The sequence below is a fragment of the Equus caballus genome, chromosome 1 (assembly GCF_041296265.1).
Source record: "Equus caballus isolate H_3958 breed thoroughbred chromosome 1, TB-T2T, whole genome shotgun sequence".
NCBI classification, from domain to species: Eukaryota; Metazoa; Chordata; class Mammalia; order Perissodactyla; family Equidae; genus Equus; species Equus caballus.
The window spans coordinates 30,908,812-30,926,289 of NC_091684.1; the positions used below are offsets into that span (position 1 = coordinate 30,908,812).

At 43.8% G+C, this 17,478-nt stretch overlaps 1 pseudogene; it reads right to left on the bottom strand.

The window, feature by feature from the left end:
• Positions 1-926: 926 nt before the first annotated feature.
• On the bottom strand, positions 927-9,146 carry LOC138915747 (small ribosomal subunit protein uS8-like; annotated as a pseudogene).
• Positions 9,147-17,478: the final 8,332 nt, after the last annotated feature.

Here is a 17,478-nt window from a genome sequence, read left to right on the forward strand (position 1 = left end):
GAGGAAATCCTAGATTAGGCTCTGATGGCCAAAGAATTTCTGCCAGCCCCAGGGAGCGGCGCTCAACTGGAATAAGATAAGAGCACGCATTTAATGCTTACAAAAAAAACTGCATTTTGTGATATTTCTGTAAAAGTTGAGCTAGTCAATGTAGGTACTGAGTAGTATGGTTTTGATAAAGGAAAAAAACACACAGTGCACATGACAAGAGGGTCAATGGTCACCAAATGTTCCAGTTTTCTCAGGACTAAGGAATTTCTCAAGATTCGAGACTTTCAGTGATAAAACCAGGAAAATCTCAGGCAAACAGAGATGTGTTGGTCACCCAGGGGCAAATAATAATAATAATAATAATAATAATTTACTATGTGCCAGGCACTGTTATAAGCACTGTACATTCATTTACTTCGCAACCAACTCAATGAGAGAGGTCCCGTATTCATTTCTGCTTTACAGATGAGGAAATCGAGGATCAGATAAAGCAAGTAACTCACCCAAGGTCACACAGCTAAGTGTGGAGCTGGGATTGAAACCCAGGTCTGTCTGACTCCCAAATCCATCCAATCCATGATGATTCTTAACCATCATGATAAGTTTTTTCTTTCAAATATTTATGAAAGTAAGCATATATTGGGATTAGCCTTTCAGGGATTGTTGTATTGAATTAGGTGGCTCTGGATAAGCCGCATCTCTCTATGACCACACTTCAAACTGGAGAGAGGTTTAGACAATTCTTTTTTTTTTTTTTTGTACACATGATGTTTAACCATTCTTGTAAGTGAAACAGAATCCAATCAAAGTTCAGAAATAGACACAGATACATATTAGAATTTGCTATTTGATAAAGATAGGACTCCAAATCAGTGGGGGAAGAGATGAATTATTCAATAAATGTTGCTGGGACAACTAGGCAGCCATCTGCAAAAAAATAAAGTTGGATCTCTGTTTCACACTTTATCTAAAATAAATTCCAAATGGAGCTAAGGTTTATGTGAAGGAATGAATTCTAGAAATACTAGAAGGAAGTATGGGACCGGAGAAGATATTTTTGAGTATGATAGAAAATTCAAAAGCCATAAAAAATCAATAAATTCAACTACATTTTAAAAAGTCTCTGCATGGCAAAACAAAGTTAAAAGATAAAACCAACTAGGGGAAATATTTTCAGTGCATCACAAACTAAGAACGAATTTCCTTAATGGATAAAGCATTTGTACAAACCATAGGAAAAAGATTAATGAACAACTCAACACATAACACAATGCAATGCAATACAGCAATGATGAGGATAGATGGACAGTTCACAGAAGAGACTGACTCCTAACCATTTGAAAAGATATTCAGCTTCACCGATAATAAGAGAAATGAAAATCAAGACTATAATGAAGCACTGTGTCCCACCCATTGGACTGGCAAAGATCCAAAAATCTGCTAACTGCTTTGGTGAGAATATAATTTGGCACAATCTCTTTAGAGGGCAATTGGCAATATCTATCACAATTTAAGATAAACCACAACCTTTGACTTGACAATTCCATAGAAACACTCCCATCTGTAGGAAACTGATTTGCAAGGATTTTTGTTGCAGTATTTTTGGTCATTGGAAGTAACCTATACATCCATCAAAGGGAACTGGCTAAATAATTGTGCTATATCCACATAGCAGAATATTATGCAGCCATGGAAAAGGAGACTATCTGTAGTGATAAGGAATGATCTCTAAGATAGGTTGTTAAGAAAACAAAATGCAGGACAATGTGTAAAGTATGCTACTATTCGTATGTGTGAGCCCTGAAGGAGGGTATAGATAATATATTGTGCATATGTACCTTTCTAAATGAATGAAAATCTCTGGAAAGATACACAAGAAACTGATAACAGGGGTCTCAATAAGGAAGTCTCTGTTCCCCAGAGACTTACGTTTATACCTTTTAGAATTTGCAATATGTAAATCTCCTACCAATAAATAAATAAATAAATTAGTAGATAAAAAAACTGTTTTAAATGTAAGGGAGGGCCGGCCCGGTGTCACAACGGTTAAGTGTGCACGTTCCACTTCAGCAGCCTGGGGTTTGCCAGTTCCGATCCCGGGTGCAGACGTGGCACTGCTTGGCACACCATGCTGTGGTAGGCGTCCCACATATAAAGTGGAGGAAGGTGGGCATGGATGTTAGCTGAGGGTCAGTCTTCCTCAGCAAAAAAAAAGAGGAGGATTGGCAGCAATTAACTCAGGGCTAATCTTCCTAAAAATAAAATAAAATAAAATAAAATAAACGTAAGGGAGAGCCAGGGCTGGCTTCATGGATGTACACCCCGTACACTTGCAAAGGGCCCTGCCTTTGCTTTAATGCGCTGATGTTGCCATCTTGAAATTCTTAATGATTGGGCTGTGTATGTTATTCAGCCAGTCCTGCAGGGACTCAATTTACAAGTGCTATCTGAGGCTGAGTCCTGACTTAAAAGGAGACACTTGTGGAATTCAAAGACTTTACATTTTCTTGTGGCCACTAATGACCACCATTAAACAATAAATATCCAAATAAGTCTTTCCAATTGCAGAGCAAACAACCAAGATCATCACTATTTGCCTGATCTCTAAAAGCCACGCATTTCCCAGCAAAAATACCTACCCTCAAATGGTGAGGTTGACTCTGTCCAAACTGGAAAAGCTATTTACAGCTCTTCAAAACCTGCCTGACAGTTCAGCTTTCTGTGAAAGGAAGGTCTGCACACGAAAAATCTCACGTGGTTTCTGCCTGCCAAGCAGACTAAACAAAATGATGGTTCTGTTAAAACACATATGCATGAGATAGTTGTGTTTAGGAATTTTGTTATGATAACCTCAGGGGGCAAACAAACACAGCAGCATTAGCTCCTACCTGGCCAGGGGTGCACTGCTCTGCCCATCGCAACTGTAATTACCTTCTCAATCCGGGCAGTTTCATTGAAGGATGATTATCCGCAAGTGAGCGGATTATAAACATATTTTCTTGTAGGACTAGAATAAGTGCCAGAAACACTACAGCAAAGTGAACCAAAGATAGCATTCAAAGGATAAGGAGGGAGAAAGATGTAGCTTAGACAACCGTGATATGCATTTATTATGTGTTTAGTTTCTCAGCTGTAAAATATTACCTACTTCACAAAACTGTGCCGTGGATTAAACAAGATAATGGATGTGAACATGCTTTTTAAATTGCTAATTACTAAGGTATCATCATCCATATTATTTTGGAAGGGTATTATTTTGAGTGGGTATTTGTGTTTTTACTGCCGGTGTTGTTTTGAATGGGAGGGGGCAGCCACATTTAATACCTCCGACAGTAACTAAAGAAACCCTCTTTTCAAAGTACAAAAGTAATACAGGACCTCACAGTGTAAAATAAACAAACAACCCAGAACTGATTAGGGTGAAAAGTGAAAGCTCGCCTTCACTTTCTGCCACAAATCCTACTCCGCTGTTAACATAGTATGAATTCTTCCAGGAGGTTTTTAAAAATATATCTGAATAATTTAAAATAAAACCACTAGAACTCTATGAGATGCAAGCCAACCCCCTCCCCAACTTTAGGGAATGTCATTGCTTCTCATGGGATAAGATCTCATCACTAAACCCTTTGCAAAAGCAGAGATGGCTCTAACTCTTAACCTTGCTTCATTAAATTAATTGCCCAATGCAACTGCTTCCTGGACATTGAGAATATTCACAAGCAGTTATTTGAAAAGTAGATCCAGCCATTAGGTGTCAGAACAACATGTGGACTGATTACCGGATTTATCCCCAGGGCATTAGCTCTTAGTGGGGAGACCACTGGGTGACTCTATTCATTACGGGAAATAGTCATCTTGAGTCACCTGTTATAATAATAATAATACTAATTTTAAAAAGCACTTTGCATGTACCACCTCTTCAAGTTTTATGAGCACTTTATTAGGTAGGCAGGCTTATTAGTCCCATTTTAGAGATGAAGAAGCTACAGCACGGAGAGGTCAGTGACTTGTCACACGCTGGTAAGCGGCAGTCAGTGCTTAAAATCCGGCGGTGGATGATCCTCAGGCAGTGATTTAGAAAGCGTGAACCCAGCCATCATCACAGAATGCTAATGTTCCTCCAAGACCACCTGCAGCAAAAGCCCCAGGGACTTAAACAAAGGCAGCTTCCTGGGTTCGCTCCACATCTATGGAATCAACAGTGGGAGACCCTAGAATCTGCACTTAACAAAAAAAGTTTTTAACTTTTTTTATTGTGCTAAAATATACATAACACAAAATTTAGCATTTTAATCATTTCCAATTGTGCAATTCAGTGGCATTAAACACATTCACAAGGACCTGAATGTACTTAACTGTCACCACCATCCATCTCCAGAGCTTTTTCATCGTTTCAAACTGAAACTCTGCACCCATTCAATGACAGCTCGCATTGCCCCTCCCCCAGCCCCTAGTAATCGCCGTTCTACTTTCTGTCTCTCTGGCTGGCTGCTCTAGGTACCTCGCGTAAGTGGAAGCGTACAATATTTGTCCTTTTGTGTCTAGATTATTTCACGTAGCATACTGTCTTCAACATTCATCCATGTTGTAGCATCTATCAGAATTTCACTCCTCTTTATGGCTGGATAATATTCCATTGTATGGACATACCACATTTTGTTTACCCATTCACCCACCGATAGACTTTTGGGTTGTTTCCACCTTTTGGCTCTTGTGAATAATGCTGCTATGAACACCGATGTATGAACAACTGTTGAAGTGCCTGCTTCCAGTTCTTTTGCGTCTATAACCAGAAGGGAAATTGCTGGATCAAATGGTAGTTTCTTGAGGAACCACCATGCCGTTTTCCTCAGGAGCTGCACAATCTTACACTTCCTGCAACAGTGAACAAAGGTTCCAATTTCTCCACATTCTCTCCAACACGTTATTTTCTGGGTTTTTAAAAATCTGGTTTTGTTTTTAATAACAGCCATCCTAATAGGTGTGAAGTGGTGGAATCGGCACTTTCAACATGACCCTCCACATGATTCTCATTCACACCAAAGTTTGAGAATTGTTTGTCTTTAGAAATCTTAGCAGCAGGAAGGGAAGGGGCAGTGAGCGTTCTAAGTCCGAGAAGCAAAGCAAGGATTTGACTTCAAGTGTCATCATCAATGGTAGATTGATGGGAAAGCTTGACCACCCCCCAAATGAAAATATTTTTTCAAGGAATGGTCTTAAGCCACCTGCTGAGAAGTTGGTGGGCTGAAGAGAAATAGGGAGACTGTTTCTGACCTTGGTAACCACCCTGAACTGAGTCAAAGCAAGGAAAAAAGTCCTTTAAACCAGAGTGCCCCCCGGCAGCCTTGGGCAGTGCTTTAAAATAACCAGTAACATTGAACCACACAGTCCACAAAGGGAAAAAAGTCCTTCTACGGCAATGTCTGACTGAGTAAGCACAGCCAGGCCCTGCTGCCACAGGCAAGGGGAACTGATGCCAGTTGTGACAGAGAGAAGGAAAGGAGGCAAGGGAGAGGAGACCCCTAAAAGGGTGGAACCGTGAGCCTGTGACCTTGGGTTTCCCTCCACCTGAAAGTTTCCTTAATACTTAGGTTTGTACCCACATAATTTTTGGATGGAAAAATGCACTGGTTAAGAAATTGGAGAAATGGGACCCAGGCTTTCAGGTGATGAAATTGTGCCCCCTCGTGGTTGTTCTCTAGGACATTCAAGTCATCAAAGATTCACTGGCGAAGGCGAAGGAATGAACTGGTGGTGGAGGTGAGTAACAGCTTTAACTTAACTCATCATAGTCAGCTGGAACGGGGAGAATTTTGATAACTCTAAATAGGGCTCCTCTGGTGATCTGGATGCTGGCAGTACTTTCTGGAATGAAGAGTGACATCAGTTGCATTTCTTGAGGGCTTCCATATCATACCACACTCCTCTGCACAACACCAAAAGATAGCTTTTATTATTGTTGCTATTATTATTACTATTTTCATGCAATGGGTAAAGGAATGGAGGCTCAGAGAGATTCACTGACTTTTCTGAGGCCACGGGCTCCACTCTTGAACCACAGCTCCTCTCAATACGTAAGCACATGAGAACATAATGGAAAAGAAACAGCAAGACCATTGGAAGGAAAATCCATGACTTCTTTCTTAAGTTTTCTGCCATGGCAAGCAGCAAGCAGGGATAGATACTGGAAAATAATTTTATGTATTTTTTGTACCATACAAATAATAAAATTATTTGTAGAAAAATTAAAAGATACAAATAGGCAAAAAAAAAAAAAAGGAAAACAAAATTATTTATAATCCCATCACACAGAGGTATTCACTATTTGCACTGGTGAATATTATCCATGACTTTTACCATGCATATATATAACAGTATATACCATTAAGAAAGAAAGAATAGTATTTTGTTGTCGTTGTTCATTGAGACATTGTATTTTTATGTATATATTACATCTCTAGAAAAAAATTCGAGGATTTTCCCTCCTGTGTGTTTGGGTCTTGCTTCCTCTTGGTGCGTGATGCCAGTTGAAGTCATCAGTACAATGAAACCAAACTGATGAGATGGGAGCAGATTGTTCTGTCATTTTTCCAGATCATTGAATTGCACACCAAATCTGAGGCTGATCACTCCATGCTTGTTTAACCTGCCTGTGAGGCTCACGATTTCCCCAGCTCTGTGATCATTAGCGGTTTCACATTCGCCAATGTAAGCTTGCTTCATCATCAGTTAGAGACCGGACGATGCTTTTGGAGCACAGCCTAATAAGAAGCTGGTGTTTGCCTCTCTTCTTGGCACTGTTGATGCTCTTGAGAGCCTTGGCCAGGACGTTCACGTGCACCACTATGGTGGCATGGAAAGATGGTGGAAAGAGCACCATAGTCTTTTATAGCCTACTTTTTCCTTTTACTACAGCATGTTTTAAAGTCTGCCTTTAACTTTTTTTTTTAGCGGCTTTATTCATAACACCCAAACACTGGAAAGAAGCCAAATAGCCATCAACCAGTTGAATGAATAAAAAATATGTGAGATATATATATATATCTCATATGATATATACACCATCTGATATACAATATACAATATACATAACATAAAATTTACCATTTTAACCACTTTGAGTGTACAATTCATTGGTATTGAGCATATTCACAATGTTGTGCAACCATCACCACCATCCATCTCCACTTTTTCATCATCCTACACTGTAACTCTGCACCCATTAAATAATAACTCCCCATTCTGCCTTCCTCCTTGGTAACTCCTGTTTCTTTCTCCGTGAATTTGACTATTCTAGGTACCTCATAAAAGTGAGATCATACAGTATTTGTCTTTTTGTGACTGGCCTATTTCACTTAACATAATTCTTCAACATTCATCTATATTGTAGCACATGACAGGATTTCCTTCTTTTTTAAGGCTGAATAACATTCCATTGTATGTATATACCACATTTTGCATATCCATTCATCCACGATGGACATTTGGGTTGTGCCTTTAACTTTTCAAGTTTCTTTTCTCGCCACTTGCATAATAACAAAGCCCTTAGAACATCTAGGGGGTGATATGTGCCTGATTTGTGAACCGAGCATATGGTGGTGGAAAGGCAACATTAAATGAATGCTTTGAAGAAGTCACATCAAGTTCTTAAATCTTTGCTGAAGGCTGAAAGGATTCACCCTATCTTAGAAGATGCCTGCTGTGTGTGTTGGAAAAAGTATTAGCAGTAAACCAGAATATTTTGTTGATCTGTAGCAGACTATGGTACATATTGCACGTGGTTCTGACCTTGAGACCTCAACCAAAACATAAATGAGCTGAAACAGTCGGAGAAGGAGATTACTGGAAAGACCAAAGTTTCAGGAAGGCCTGAGTATTAGGCAGGAAGTAGTAGGCGTGAGTATTAGGAGGGAGCCCTAAAGGAACATCTTTTGAAGTTAGAGTGACTTAGGACAAACAAAAGTATACAATGGGTAATAAAAATCTAGTGGCAGTTACCTTAAGAGGTAATTGAGGTTAAACTATAACCAGGTTCTCATCAATATCTGTGGCATGAATAGATGAATGAGTTTAAATGAATCCAGGCCTGTAATAAATCATCACCCACCATGTATTCTTTATTTAGAGTGCTCACCTCTCTATTATCTCATTTGATTTGGTCCTGACAACAACTGAGTGAATCAGGCAGGGAAGGGGTCACTCTCCTGACTGCTCGGATCAGGAGACCAAGGCCCAGGGAGGTGAAATGACCTGTGGTGTTATGGAAAGAACAGGGGTGGGCTCAGAGGCCTGAGTTCTCTGGGCTCTGCCACCTGTAGCTCCTAAGCCTTTCCCATGACACCATGGTATAAAGACTTAAGGAGCAGATCCCTCATCTTTAGTGTCTGACATAGCACAGAGTAACTTCTCCCTCCAGTGGGTGTCCCTGGAGGCCACATCAGAGAGGTTTAACAGACGGACCACAGCCCAGCCCTGTCTGCCACTTCCGTGTCTACAACACTTCTGTCTGCCAGCCTCAGCAGTAAAGGTTTGCCTATGGCTGTTATCTCAGCGATGAAGAAATCCCTCTGTTTCCTCCTCTATAAAAATGCTGGGTTGGACTGTGAGGGTAAGCTTTAAATTTAAGGCTGTAATCTCCCCAAGTCTAAAATGCAGTAACCGCCCCCCACCAAATAATTTGACTTTTTTAAATCAGGAGATATCTTACAATCAATGTCAAAAGAAACTTGCCTGGCCCCACTTCCCCTGCCCTGGCCCTCTAAATTGTTATCAAATAGATGAAATCTTTGAATTGAAGAAACCATTGTGCCCCTCAGGGCCTGGGAGAGAGGGAAAAAGAATTGCTAGGGGGATTCTGGCTGGGCTTTCCAGGCGACTTGGATCCCACCACCTTGTTGTTGGTAAGAGAGGGTCCTGACTGCTCACCCACAGCTCAAGCCCAGGCTGAAGCTCTATGTGTGAAAAGGGCTTGACATGAAATGCATCGACAGGTAAACTTTTTGTGCAACAGCAATCCCACTCCTAGGTATATACTCAAGAGAATTGAAAACATATGTTTACATGAAAGTTTGTTCTCAAATATTCACGGAAGTGTTATTCATAACAGCCCCAAAGCGGAAACAACCCAAACGTCCATCAACTGATGAATGGATAAACAAAATGTGGTATATCCATACAATGGAATATTATTTGGTCATAAAAAGGAAAGATATTCTGATACACGTGACAAGATGGATGAACCTTGAAAACACTGTGTGAAGTGAAAGAAGTCAGTCACAAAAGACCACATATAGTATGATTCCATTTATATGAAGTGTCCACAATAGGCCAATCCATAGCCATGGAAAGAGATTAGTGGTTGCGGGCTGGGGGCACAGGGAATGACAGTGCCTGCTAATGGGTATGGAGCTTCTTTTTGGGGCGATAAAAATTTTCTGGAATTAAGTAGTAGTAATGGTTGCATAACTCTTTGAATATAATAAAAAAATCACTGAATCGTACACTTTGAAACGGAGACTTTTATGGCATATAAATTGTATCTCGGTAAAAATTTATAAAAAACAAAAAGGGGTGTGTAAACAACTATATAAATTATAACTCAATAAAAACGATAATGAAAGGGGGGAGGGCTTTAGCACTTCCTTGTAGACTGGGAAAGCTGGTCAGGAAGCACCTCTTTGCCCAGAGGACAAGGTAAATTTCTGGGAGGCCAGAGCCTTTCGGGTCCCCAAGCTCGCAGTGGGGAGACCCGCAGGGACTGGAGAGATCCCATGTGACATCTCACGGCATCTGACATCCCTAGGTCCTTCCTAAGGGAGCACACTTGGTCAACCATGGATCCATCCCAACATACCTGGAGGGCTGTCACGTGACACGGGGATTGGGCTTCCTAGTGACTCCAATGGGCAGAATCAGGACCCGTGAGTGCAGTGACAAGAAGGCACAATCTGGTCCATAAGAAGAAAGACTCCTGCGGGATTAGAGGCTCCTGGAGACAGTGTGAGTGCCCAATCCGGGCTGCATTCAAGCAAGGCGGGAGGACCCCCTCTGGGCGCTTGCATTTTTATATATTCTCCTAGCTGGGAGTGGATGCCCCAACTCTGAGGTTCTAAGAGCGTATGAAGGATGAGGGAGGAAAACAGGAAAAAAGAAACTGTGAGAAGGGAGGGTCAAGAGGGGCTGCTGCCAGAATCTGTGACAGAGGTGTTGCTGTGCAGCAGCTCCTCTCAGTGTGAAGGTGGCCATTTCTTAGCAGGTGGGCATTGAGATGAGGAAGGCATAGCTGTTAGCAGAGCCAGACTATAGACTGACCCTGTTTGAGGGGAAAAGTTACTCAAACTCAAACCGTCAAATGCTATTGGGAAGTCTCGTGCAGTGATTCAGTGCAAGGGCTCTGGTTTCAGCCAGTCCTGGGTTCAAATCCTGCTCCACTGCTTAGTAGCTGTGTGACCTCAGGCAATGCATTAAGATCTCTGGGCCTCCTTTTCCCTGGTTAAAAACATTAGAAGAATAATAGGTCCTGCCTCACAGATTTGTTCTGAGGATTAAATGAAATAAGGTAAATAAAGTGCTTAGCCCTAACATATGTTAACAGTAGCTGTTGCAAACGGACCTCAACAGATTTCATTTTGCACAAACTATTGGGTTGTTTTGGTAGATGCAAGTTGGTGACAACATTATGGGTTGTTGAGGGCTAGCTGCTCCCCCCACAGCTTCACTTCACACAGGTTGCAGACCAAATCCTGCCACATTTCAGACATTGATTAGACACAGTTTCATCAGCAAGCAGACACGAGCTCCATTCTGAAAGCTGACCAGAGAGCTGTCTCGAACCAGGCCTCGCTTGAAAGGTTTGCGTGAGGGGGACTCTCCGATCTAGAAGCAGGATTAAGTGAACCGTAAGGCTTTAGGTGAATCAAATCCTTCGACATGATGGCTGGATACAGGACCACGTTAGAGTCCTGCCACAGGTACCATCCAGAAAGGCGGAAGGCATGGGGCTCAGCAGACTTTCCCCTGCATGCAAGGTGAAGAGTGACTGTCCACTGTCTTAGCCAATACGCGAATCTTCCATACCACTGACTTCAGTGACGAGAACTCATTTTTAACTGGTTTATTAACAAGCCATTTTCCCCCAGTGAAACCTACATAATCAACTTACAACGCCTGGTGCCAGTGGGAGATGATGGCTGTTGCCCTCAAAGTAGCAGTGAACGTTTGATTAAATGTTAGCTGATCACGCCTGCGCTGTAGATTCTTGATTAAGGCGCTGGCCTTCCCTAGAGCACAGTTTAAATGAACACATATTTACTGTCACCTGAGAGCTGGCTGCATTTCTCCAGTGCCCTGCCACTTCTGAAACAGACTTGCTTTTAGTAGCAGCTGGCCATCTAGGTTACGGAATGCCTCCTATAAGCCAGTCATTCCTTTAAATCCTTTAGCTCATTTAGGTTCTCACAACAACCCTTCGAGGTGTGGGCTATGACTTCCACTTTACGGATGAAGAAACTGGAGTTCAGACAGGTTAAGTTATTTGCCCAAAGCCACAGAGCTGTAGGATATTTGGCAGAAATAAAGTGGAGAAAAAAGACAATCTCCCTGTAAACGTGGTATCTCATCTGAGGTGAGGAGGAAAAAGGGGTTAAGTGTGACCGCCAAGTCCTCCTGCCCATCTCGCACAGAGAGCCTTCCCTCAGCGAGAAGAACCACCCATCCTCTCTTGTAATCCAGCGCACCTCGGTCACCTCCATTTGAGCATTAGTCATACTTTCAGTTGACTACAGAAAGATGCACTCTCTTCCCACTGCCCGGCGGAGGACCTCTAGGGTCATTCCTCCCGCCTCGTCCGTGCCCAGCCCCAGACCACCTCCATCTAGAATTACAGCCAGCGGAGGGCTAGTGTTACTGCACTTAGCACTGAAAGGCCGCCTCATTCCAGCCTTTTAGAGCCAGGCAGTTCATCACTCATCACCCGCCAGTTGGATGGTGTATTCTGGGCTTGCTCTGTTTCTGCCAGGGCTGAAAACAAGCAAAGGGGGGAGGGCCAGCAGGAATGGAACAGGCTGAGCAGGGCTGGAGGATATGAGTGACATGGGAATTTGGAGAACCAACATCCCTGGGGGTTTAGGGTGGGTGGACAGGTGTGAGGGTCTCCACAACTGACATTGTGCATGTGACTAAGGGCTGGCATGCACTGTCCCCAAAGGGGATTACTGAGAACCTACCATGGGCCAAGCATTTTTTTTAATGGGAACTTCAACACAGTCCCTGTCTTTAAGGGGAGCTAAGATAAGTGTCCTCCTAGTTTACCCCCAACACTCTCAATCAACCTGTTCCTCCTCTCCTCTTCCAGTCTCCATGGAAGATACCCCCATTCACCTTCTCACCTGGTCCAAGAACCTCAGAGTCATCCTGGAGTCTCCCCTCTCCTTTACCTCTTACATCCCATAAACTGGCAAGTCCTACAGATGCTATCTGCTTTTCTTTCCCATTTCCATAACCCCAGTTCAATATTTCATCATTTCTCGCTTGGACCATTGCAATAGTCTCCCCACTAGTTTCCCTGACTCTAGGATCGGCCCCTAACCTACCCTCTCTCCACGGTAGCCAGAGTGATCTCTCCAAAATGCACATCTGACCATGTCATTTCCCCGCTAGAAATCCTTCAGCAGCTTCCCATGCCCACAGAATAAAGCCCAAGTTCCCGATTCACTGTTACTCTTCCAATAAATATCTGATGAGCATTTTCTCTGCACTAGGCACTACACCAGGAGCAAGTTTACAGTGTAAACAAAACAGAAATGGTCTTTGCCCTCAGGAGGTCTGCAGACTAGTGGAGGGAACAAACAAAACAAACAAACAAACAAACAAATATGACATGAAATTGTGATAAGAGCTGCCAAGTAAAGGCACTGGGGGCTAGAACAGAGAATCACAGTGGGCGCCTACCTGAGGCCAGGCATTCAGGAAGGCGTCTCTGAGACTGAAGGATGAAAAGGAGGTAGCCAGGTGAAGAGTGGGCAGGGCAAAAAAGGACTTCACGTATTTTAGAAATGGAAGGAAGGCTGTGTGGCTGCACAGTGATGAGCCAGGTGGAGAGGCATGGAGAGTTTGGGGAGGTTGTAGGGGTCAGATAATGCCTTGTAGACCATGGGGAAGGGTTTAGATTTCATTCTAAGTACATTGGGAAGCCACTGAAGGCTTTTAAGCAGGTAAATAACTCGATCTGACTTACACTCTCTGGCAGCTGCATGAAGAATGGCTCAGAGGGCCACAAGAGTAGAAGTGGTGTTATACACTGACTTCATGTGTTGAGGTCCTAACCTGCAGTACCTCAGATTGTGACTGTATTTGGAGACAGAGTCCTTAGAAAGGTAAATAAGTTAAAGTGAGGTCGTTAGGGTGGGCCCTAATCTAACATCAGTGGGGTCTTTATAAGAAGAGGAAATTTGGACACAGACACAGAGGGAACACCATGTGAAGACACAGAGAGAAGACGGCCATCTACAAGCCAAGGGGAGAGGACTCAGAAGAAATCAACTCTGCTGACATCATGATCTTGGACTTCCAGCCTCCAGAATTGTGAGAAAATAAATTTCTGTGGTTTAAGCCACCTGGTCTATGGTATTTTGTTATGGCAGCTTGAGCAGACGAATACAAGCGGGATGTTCGCTTAAGAGGGCTTTGAAGAAGCCAGGAGAAAGACAAGGGTGGCTTGTTCCAGAGGGGAAGAAAAGGAGATAAAGCCAATTGGACTGATTCCAAAAAGAGCTTAAAGTATAATCTATAGAACTAGCTGGTGGTCTAGATGTGGGGTGAGGGAGACAAAGGGGTCAAGGATGACCAAATCAGGCTGGCCTGAGCAGGCGATGGTGGTACCCCTCACCGAGTCGGGACGGGTCTAGGGAGAAACAGAGGAGGGAAGAGAAGCAAAGCCGCTTTTCTTTTCTCGTCATGACCTCCATGGAGTATTAGGTTCTCAGTGACAAGGAAGATAACATCAGCTGCCCCCTTCCAAAAATTAATTACATTAAATAACCCAAAATAAGGTTTTTTAAATTAATAGACTTTATTTTTTAGAACATTTTTAGATTTAAAGAAAAATGGAGTAAATGGTACAGACAGTTCCCATAAACCCCTCTCCTCTGCACACAGTTTTCCCTATTTTTCCGGCATAAGTTTTAAAGCCAAAGGAAATTGTTCTGAGAGTCAGAACCGAACCTATGCATGTCTACCTGTTGCTTCCCCAACACAGAGAAATGGTTTTAGTGTGGGAAAATATCAATGCACAAGTGAGCACAACCCACCCCTAACTCTCTTTTAACCCCCTCTCCCACCAACCTCCCACCTTTCCTTTTACAGAACTAGTTTACCTTTTCTTCACTTAGCCTGGCTAACTCTTATTCATGCCTCAAAACTTGGTTCATGTGTCACTCCCTCCCAGAAGCCTGTCCTGACCCACCCCTGGCCGGGCCTATATCACTCTGTGCAACGCACAGGTTATCCCTTCCCATCTCAGAGGGAGGGAACCGTTCTTTATGAATGTGCCTCTCCCATGATACTATAACCAACTGGAGGGCAGGGACCCTGGCTTCTTGTGTCTGAATTCCTACTGCCCAGCACAGTGCTTGGCTATAGTAAATACTTCATAAATATTTTTTTGATGGAGCAGAATGTGATTGATGCCACTGAACAAAAGAACAAAGTGCTCTGGGAATTCAGGACTTAATATACTCAAAGCCGGTCAGCAAGACCGCCTGCTAATTGCAGATCAGAGGCTCCCGGGAAGAGGAGTCACATGGCTGACTGCGGAAGGTACTTAGAGGAGGCAGAAGGGCAGACAGTAAGGGAGCAGCTGCTGGTGAGCTGCGGGCTGACACGTTAGTGTCAGCAAGGGAGGCTGGGTGTGTGCCGAGGGCTGACAGGAAAACGGGTCATCTTCTGTGGGCGTGGCCCACAGCCCTGGCCCTCCATTACAGTGGCCCCTTGTGTGTGAACACGAATTTGACACGTAATCTATAGACTTTGGGGTTGAATCCGATTTTGTCCGCCTGACAAATGAGTCTTGGCTAAATGACCTATCTTCTCCCTGGAGATCATAACTCCATTTCAGTGTAATTGGGTCTTATTAAGCGGTTCAACTTCTCGTAGCTCCCGTGATGTCCTCACGTTACATACCCCGTGTTATGTATTTGTTGTGTTCGACAAGTAGGTTCTACTCAAGGTTTTGCCATGAACTGACTGTGTGACTTTGGAGAAACCATATGACTCCTCTGGCCCTCCATTTTCTGTCCGGGAGCACTGAAATGATCTATTTGCCTTTTACAGAAAACTCTGCAGAGGTGGGGAAGAGGCTGGAAACAAAGCAAAGAGCTGGGAGTAAGGACCCATCTTCAACATTCTAGGATGCTACACCTTTTTTGCTCCTGGCACCTGAGGACTTCCCCTTGACACTCATCAGATGAGGGCCTCCTTGCTGGTTTCCTTCCCTCCCTTGTGCCGAAAAAACTCTGCGTCGGGACTATTCTCTGTCAAAGGTCACTGATGCACACAAAAAAAGCGCTCTGGTTTATATACAAATAAAAAAGGAATTTAATATAGTTGCCATTTTCATGGGATAATTATAATGGGTTCAAGTTGTCTTATTTTCGAATATAAATAATAGAATGCATAAAGCTATCCAGTATTCTGTAATTCCATATTATAAGTCAATTAGCAGATAAAAGGAGAAGTGAGGGGAGCAAGCAGGAAGGGAAGAGGAGAGAGAGAAGAAGATAGAATGACAAGCAGAGATTTAAAGAGGAAGAGAGTGAGGGAGAGAGAGGCAGAAGAGGAGAGGAGGAGGAAGATGGGGAGAGGAGAGGCGAAGGGAGGAGAGAAGAGATGAGGAGAGGAGAGGTGATAAGAGAGGAGAAGAGAGGAGAAGAGAGGTGAGGAGAGATGAGGAAAGGAGAGGAGAGAGGTGAAGAGAGGAGAGGACAGGTGAGGAGAAGAGAAGGGAGGTGAGGAGAGGAGAGGGAGGAGAGCATCAGAGAAACAAGAAAGCACATCCATGTAGTGTCATGTTATTCAGAGAGTAGAGAGAGGAGTTAATAGATGCATGTGGCACTAAAACCTTCATGTTTGGTTGTGTGAGTTGTTCACTGAACAAGGGTGCCCAGCCCAAGAGACACCCATATCTACCCACTAAGCCAAGCACTGGGCAAAGCCGGTCACTTGGAGGAAGCAATGCCTTTTTCCACTGTGCCCAAAGGTGCCAGTGGTCCTATGTAACCCAGAGTCCATTCAGAGCAGCTCTGCTTATCTATCTGAAGGACACTGAGAGACTGCGAGCCGCTCTGGAGGCCCGATCTGCACATGGGCTCCAGGGCCCCCAGGTGGCAGTGGGAGAGGAAGGGAAACCACCTCAGACCTCACCCCCATTTTCCATTTGCTCTCTGGCTTGATCCTCATCATAGCACTACGCGTGGGTGAGGCAAGTGTTCCCTGTTTTCAGACGAGGAGACTGTTACTCAGAGACATTGAGAGCCCTAGTCAAGGGCACGTAAGAGAAGTAGATGTGGGAACTTAGCGCAATACCGGGAATAGGTGTGTCGATGAACAGAGGACTGTGGGAGCTAAGAATAGACAGCGGTTCTACAGACTCCAAGTCAGATGCTCCTGCTGACTCTCTGCAGAGGAATTTGGGGCTGTTGCCAAGCCCCTCTCTGATCTGATTTTGGTCACTGTCAAGCACGAGTGGGTCTTCCTTAAAGGACTAGCAGGAGTGGGGGACCCAGAGAGTCCAGGTCCTTCCTCAGCCGGGGAAGCCTGGGAGCCGTATGCACCCATGAAGCCTGTCTATACAGCCTTGGGTCCCTGGCCAACACCAGAGGGTGCTGACAGAAGTCCTCAGAGGCAGGGCCAGAAAGAGTTGTGCATCTCCCTGTGACCAACAGAGGGCGTAGGCAGGGCCCTGCTGCTCTGCACTGTAGAGATGCTAAAGACACGGGATCAGTGAGAGAGCCAAGGCGGCAGCGTAGTTCTTAGATGAGAGACCTCACCAAGGGCAGCCATCCAGCAGGAAGTGGGCATCCAAGAGAAGAGCCAACAGTTGGTCAGTGCGTCTCAAAGAGTTTTCTGAGAAAGCAAATAGATCAGCTCAGTTCCCTGCTCTGATACTAGTTGAGTGACCTTAAATAAGTTGTTTTACCTCTCTGAGCCTCAGTTTACTCATATGTACAATGGAGCTACTATGACTTGGAGTTGCAGACTTGTCATGAGCCTTCTAGAACGTCTGGTACACTGCCTAGCACTTTCAGCAGCTGGGCTATGGTTTGTTATTATAAAAATCCTACTGTGTTTCTGGACCCAGGGAAATTCTGAAAGGGTATTTGAGCCCTGGAGAGAGCCCCTGAAGAGATTCTGAACTGTAGCATCCTGGTGGAGGTTGTGTTCCTCCCAAATAGTCACACATTATTAAAGTGTGTGTGCTCACAACCTCAGAGT